The sequence below is a fragment of the Phascolarctos cinereus genome, unplaced genomic scaffold (genome assembly GCF_003287225.1).
Source record: "Phascolarctos cinereus isolate Bilbo 61053 unplaced genomic scaffold, phaCin_HiC Scaffold_4;HRSCAF=312, whole genome shotgun sequence".
Classification (NCBI taxonomy): domain Eukaryota; kingdom Metazoa; phylum Chordata; class Mammalia; order Diprotodontia; family Phascolarctidae; genus Phascolarctos; species Phascolarctos cinereus.
In genome coordinates this window covers 532110741-532118170 of record NW_027555847.1, presented here as the reverse complement: position 1 = coordinate 532118170, position 7430 = coordinate 532110741, and the positions used below count along the sequence as shown (strand labels likewise).

At 34.3% G+C, this 7430-nt stretch overlaps 1 pseudogene; it reads right to left on the bottom strand.

Annotated features, from left to right (window-relative positions):
* Positions 1-5912: 5912 nt before the first annotated feature.
* LOC110207891 (prefoldin subunit 5 pseudogene) lies at positions 5913-6380 on the bottom strand (annotated as a pseudogene).
* Between the last annotated feature and the right edge of the window lie 1050 nt (positions 6381-7430).

Here is a 7430-nt window from a genome sequence, read left to right as displayed (position 1 = left end):
TTAACATTGTTATTATCATTTTACTCTTACTCTCAGTGCAGTTTGCTAGCCATTGTGCTCAACCATGAAGGTATTTTGTTTAAACCAACTGCAAATAAAAGACATTAATTATCTACTTCTCTAAGTCCCCAAGAAGGTATGAGTCAGCTGTAGAAGTTAATAGAAAAAGAAAGAGCTTGTATCCACAAGAAGTTTGAATTAAAGTTTTGCAGGTAAAAAGCAGTCCATCCTCATCATGGAACAAGGAATGGGAAAAGACAAATGGAGAGGCAGGATGGAGAAGGGGAAACACTTCCAATTTTTCAGAAATCAATTTTCACAACTTATTTTTTAAGTTTCATTAATCTTTACATCAGAAGAGCTATACTCAAAAGTAAATACAAGCATGAATTGCCAAGCCAAACGTAATTGTGGCTTCAGTTATCTTTTTATAGAGAATTAACCACAAAGTTGCTCCATTACATTAGCATATATGATGAAAGCCAGCATCAAAAACTATGACTCTCTTTCATAAACTTTGTATAACAGGGAATCTTACGAGTAAAAAGTGTTGGCTGCAGATGTCCACTTTGTTTTCTATTTAAAACAAACCTATGTCATCCCTTTTAAGTTTTCCTTACTTCCTCATGAAGAATACTTATCTCTGTGTTGTGACTACATTCTGTGACATTCTGTTCTCTGAGATCTTTGCCAATTTTTAAGGGGAAACAGGAACAAAAAAAGTATTTTTTTAAACTTTCAAATGTGTATAATTTTAGTGTCTCTGAGGAAATTGCAACCACTTTTTCCAGAGAGAAGACAGCACCAGGATTATCCTTCCTTATTGCCCTTTGACATGTTTTCATAATGCTCTTTCAATTCAAGTTTTAGGTATACAAATATGTGTGTATGGTAGCAATTTTAGTTGTGATATATGTATATTTGTGTGTACATATCTATGTATATATGCAAATATATATACACATATACATATATATTATATATATATATAAAATAATGAGTAGCATTTACATATCATTTTAAGGTTTGCAAAGGGATTTGTAAATATTACCACACTGATCCTCAGAACAACACTATGAGGTGGCTGCTATTACTATTTCCATTTCAAAGATGAAGAAATTGAGGCTGAGAAAGTTTGAGAGAATTGCCAATAGTGTCAGACAGCTAGTAATTGATCCTAACAAAGTTAGAATCCTAAATTGCATCTTTCTGACTCTGACTCCAGCATTGTGCCACCTGCTTGTGTTCATAGGCACATATACATGCATGCATGTATGTATTCATATGTTTATGTAATCATATGTGCAAACACATATTATGAAAGTTATGTGGCATACTAGTTAGATAACAAGTCCAACAATCCAGATTAATTGGGTTGAAATTCTGCTGCTGATTGATACTAACAGCTTGGCAAGTCACTGAAGTTCTTACTGTCCCAGGCAACTCTCTTTATTCATAAGCTATAGATAACTTGCTGATGGGCGTTGCTAGATGGAGGGAAGTCCAAGCTCCAGGAGCAGGAATTCTTTACATTGACAAAATTATAGGTTTGGACATGATACCTAAACGATTAGATAGATAGAGAGATAGAGATAGATAGATCTCATCTATACATACACAAATCAACGTTATCTTTTAGCTACATCTATTTAATCTGTTAGCTCTATTTCTCTGTCTATATTTTAATCCTTTGTATGCATAAAAAGAAGTAGCTCTCAAAAAGCCACAAAAGAAGACTTCTCAGTGGTCTTCTGGATAATTAATATTTTGATTCATGTCAAGGATATAAACTGATTACCATTTGATATTCTATTCTACCTAATAAATATCTGAGTGCCTTTCATGTGTAAAACTTCGCGTAATTCTAAAAAAAAACTGAAAAAGTTACCGACCACTTAGAGGTTATGTTCCAAGGTAGAGTAAATTGAATATTTGATAAGGGAAAGAATTTTGAAACTTGGATGGAGGAAGGGAAGGAAAACCTCCAAAAAGAGGTTGTATACCTCAACTGAGCCTGGGGGAAAAAAAAGATAATGAAGACATTAAAGCTCTTAAAAAGCATAACTTAACAGAAACCCTGTATTTTAGCCTGAAAATAGTTATAGTTGCTATGATAGTTTCACTGAATAACAGTAGGACAAGCAGATGCAGGAATTATAGCCACAAACTGCCAGTGAGGCTGCAGGAAAAACTTTTATCACTATCAGAAAGGGGTCCCATAATCCCTGCCAGCTGTCTTGTTTTGCATATCTTTAGGTCAGAAGGACAGAGGTTTGGGACCAAAATTGGTGCTTTAAAAATCCTTATAACTATAACTCTCCATCACATGATTGGTAAGCCAGATATAGTAAATAAAATCATCAATGGTATTTTTCAGTTGTGAAGGAAACCTGGGATTAACAAAGAAGGAAAGGAAAGGAAATAACTGCATTTAATATAAGGACAGATGCTGATGATCCCAGGCAGAAATTTGATTTAACTTTGAGAAAGGATGGACAGATTCATTAGTAATTTTGAATACAAAATAGAAATTAAGATGTAAGGGACAGTCTAAAAAAAATGCAAAACATGTTAATATTTTGACACTGGTGATTATTTCCACAGCCCTCCTGAGGGATGTTATTATTTATATTCTTAATTAAAAGCTGCTTCTCTTGGCTGCATGCAAATTCTCATGAGAAATCAGATGCTGTTGTACTAAAAAAGCATTGAGCAATCAAATTCTGTGACTTTTACATATGACAGACAAGCCTTACTTCCTTTTTTAAAGCTCCTTTTGGATGCTATCTGATGGAATTTATTTAAATAAGCTGTTGAAGTCATTGTTGGTATATTGACTGAGTTCTATACTATGTATGGACTTTTTTATTTTTTAAGTTTTCCACATTTCAAAGTCTGACTTATTTAGCAAGGTGAATGTAGTGCTGATCTTGGAGTCAGAAGATATGAGTTCAAATATTGCCCCTGATCTCTACTGTATGTTGAACTTTAGAGAGGTCACTTAACCCTTCTTACTATTATTTCCCTTATCTCTGAAACATGCATATAAATATGTGCACTAATTATAATACAAGGATATTATGGAAAAAAAACTAGGCAAACCTTAAGGTTTCATATAAAGTTTAAGCTTTTATTTAGAGTACTTAGTATAATGGAAGACTCAAAACAAATAGAATTTATGTCCTTAAATATGATTTTATACACAATTCATAATTTTAAATAATGTATATACATATATTGTAATTATAACAATTTTCCCATTAATTGCTCCAAATAATACATGGTAAAGCTAAAAATGTACTATATTTGGAGTCAATACACTTGGGTTCAATGCCCCATTGTTCCATATTTCACTGGTGTGACCTTGGACAAGGTACTTTATTTCTCTGGATCACAATTTTATCATCTACAAAATAAGACACTCGAACTAAAGGCCTTTCAACTCCAACTCTATGTTATGAGTTGTGTATTTTGCTAATGAAATGCTTAAGAGTAAAAAAACAAAAACCTGGAGCCAAGTTGACATTTAATGTCTTTGAATTAAGTTACAAATAGAGCAATTCCCACAATCCTCTGGCCAATAACAACTTATATCCTCAAATCTCATATAGACCTTTTTAGTGTACTTCTCTAATACATTTATGGAATGTTTTCTGAGAAAAAATAATGGGAATTGTATCCAACCAAATTAAAAAAAAAACCATGACAGTAAGAATTTTAAGGACTGATGTAAAATACAATGAGAAAATCTGGCATATATATTTATAGGGTAACAACAGTGTAAAGAAAAACAACTTGGAAAAACTTAAGAACTCTGATCAATGCATTGGCCAGTCGCAGCTCTAAAGGACTGATGACAAGTGGTGGACTCTCTCTATCTCTCTCTCTCTCTCTCTCTCTCTCTCTCTCTCTCTCTCTCTCTCTCTCTCTCTCTGTCTTCCTCTCTTCATTGCTAGATAAAAGTATTATCCCACCAAGTACAAGTATTTCCTATGAAGTTGAAATTAGCTCCTTATATGAAAAACATACAGTAACAGATTTAGAGTTAGAGGGACCTTAGAAGTCATCTAGTCCCACAACCAACTTTAAAGATGAAGAACAGAATGAAGTCCAGAGAGTTCATATGACTTGCCCATAGTCACATAGATAAAAAGTGGAAGAGCTAGACTCAAATTGAGGTCCTCTGATTCCAAACTTGATATGATTTCCACTATACCATGTAATCTCCCAGGAAAGAAAATAAGAATAGCTACAAAGACAAAAGCTAGCATTTGTAAAACTCTGTTGCATTGTAACTTTACACATTTTAGAGTTGATGAAACTGAAGGTTAGATAAGTTAAATGCCACTGGAATATGACATCAATCAAATATATGACTTCCCAGCTTAAAAAAACAAAAAACTAGGAGATTCATATATTTGATGTCATATGCCTTTCATGTATAGTTTCTCCTTCAAATAGTGCTATATGGTGAAAACCAAACTCCTAGTCAGAAATATGAGCATTTCTCCATAAAAATATAGGTTCCAGCCACCTCTTTCTAGTTCAATATCAATTTATTATGTCAATGTAATGGCTTAAAACACATTTTTGATAGATGGAAGTATAGAGTACAGCTCTCAGTCTCTTAATACATAATGCACTAAATAGTATTTAGGAAATTTAAAAAAAAGTCTCCAGAAGGTTACATAAGTGAGATATATTAGTTCAGACTTCATCTGCTTAAGTGAGAAATTCCCTATGACATTTTTTCCTGATAGTTTCCAAATTATATATTGCTGTAATAGGAATGCCAATGTTTCAAATGCAGCTGTTGCTTTAATTATTTCCAATCTATCAGATTTTTCATTAATGAGACACTTGACTACAATTGAAAAGGTGACTTTCTGAAAATAGTTTAATTAATATCATAACTACAAAGGAGAAAAATGAATTAATTTAAATGTGCCCATGTAATGTTTGTTGTATTTTTCAAAGAGTTCTAAAATTTTAAAATACGAAAAACATAATCTCATGTCAACACTTTGTATACTTTAAAGTTCTTCAACACCCTAGTATATGGTGTACCATTCATATTCAGCTAATAATATTTACCCACAGACATTGTTCTAGACTGTACCTCTAGAATTGCACTAGGATTGTGGCATTTGCAACTAAAGAACAATTATTGAATCATTCAGCTTAAGTCTTGTAGTGTTCAGAATATTCTAATAGAGCTGAAAAAGACTTTAAAGATCATTTAGTCAAATACTTCATCTTATAAACAGGAAAATGAAGTCCAGAGAGATGAAATTATCATCTTCTTCATCATTACTATAATAACTAGGATTTATAAATCACATTAAGGTTTGCAAACTACTTTACATATGTTAACTGATTTAATCCTCATTAAATACCATTATTTATTAAATTATTATTTATTAAATTATAATATTATAAGTTATTAAATTATTTCTTAAATACTAGTACATTATATTTAAATACTAGTATATGTTTGATGCAACTGAGGTTGAAATAAGTTAAATGATTTGACCTGGGCACATACCTAGTCAGTGTTTAAGGCAGTATTCTAATCCTGCTATTCCTGATTTATTCTTGACCTGGCAGTACTCCTTAGACTGGACTCCACCATGATGATATCCCTAGAACTTCATCATCAGGAAACATCCTCCTGTGAGATTACATCAGTCTTGGCACTCATACTTAAGCCATAACCTCATTATTGTCTGCCCTCTGATTGAAGATCAAAGTAAAGAACTCCCAAAGCCTTCATTTAAAGAGGGCTCCTAGGCAACCATCTCTTCATTTCCCACCCAGGTATACTCTTTTTTTTTTTTTTGCCCAGCGGACACTTACATTGGCTCTGTACATGTGCTCTCGGCTCCCCCCAACCCCTTCCCCACTAACCCCTCTCAGGCTTTGGCCATGGCTGCCAGGGATGCCCCCAGCACTGTGAGCTGCTGAATCTTCTGGCTCATCATCTCCATGATAACCTGCTTCATGGCATGCTTCTCCTGCTGAGCGGGCTGAATTTTTTTCCATCTGCTTAGTGAGGAAGTCAATCTTCCTCTTGAAGAAGTCTTTAGCATCATCTGCTGACTTCTCCACATAGTAGCCAATTCCTACATCAATGAGAACATGCTCCACATTATGTAGCTTCCCAAGTACATACACAGAACTGGTCAATAGGATGAGTAATTCTTTCCCCTCATTGCTCTTTTTCAGCACATTCAGACACTCCTTGGCCTTCATGTATTTCATCTGTACAACCTTCAGCTGCTGAGGAATGAGGAGAAAAACTCCACCTCTTGGTTCAGCTGGTTCTTGAGCAGCTTCAGCTGCAGCAGTGACACCTAAGTGATGTTCACCGACTGTGCCATGTTGGGTTGCTGCCCAGGTACACTCTTTTGAACTGAACTCCATCATAACGATGCTCTCCTGCTGGGTACCTCCTCCTTTGTCATCTTTGATTTTTGTGTTGTCTTCTCCTAACAGATTGTGAACTCCTTGAGGGTATGGGTTGATCTTTTTTTTGTTTGTTTTGTATTTGTCTGGAATGTAGCAGATGCTATAAATGTTTATTGACTGACTGACTCTATGTCCAACATTGTAACACTCAGGTGCCTTTCAAGCGATGTTAGTAAAGTGATAGAGGATGAAAGTTTGTACTACAACTCAGGTGTCTTGATTCCCAATCCAATGTACTGTTCATTTTACTTATATGGGCAGAAGTAAAGATGGATTTTTATACCTTAAAGAGAAAAGACTAGCAAATTTCAGTATATGGCTGAGGGTTAAAAGGGATTAAAAATAAAGTCCAGCTTTCTTGAATCCCTACACTTTTAAAATAATTTTAATCCACCTTAATAGGGTTTCTCCATGGGTTTTTACTTCCAGTCTTGAAATTTTATATTAATTAAATGCTGATGAAAAATATACTACACTGACTTAATATTGGAGTCCACTCTATAAGCCATATATTAATGAAGTATCTGCTGTGTTACAAGTTCTCAAAGAAGGAAAAGCACACTGCTGGGCCAGCATATCTTCACTGCTTGCATGACTTTACTGCCTCTGTTAGCAAATCCTTATAATTATAGTTTGTCTGTCATGTTTCTACAGACAGCTTTGACACCTAGTTTTAAGGATAGGTATTCTGTAGGTTTGGAATGTCAGTAATAATATACTTCATCATCTTGTACAGCTGTCTTTTCAATATGATTCAATTGCAGCTGACCAAGTCTGCTTGCATCGGATTACTGTTGAATTTTCTTTAGTTTCCTTGACCAATTAGTTTTGTGACATGCAGGAAATGTAGAAAAGCCTCTTCTTTCTGAATTACATAAAGAATTGCCTGTAAATTGAAGCCACATCTCCCTTGGCAATAGGGAGAGTGCTGGATTTGGAATCAGACATCATGAGTATGAATC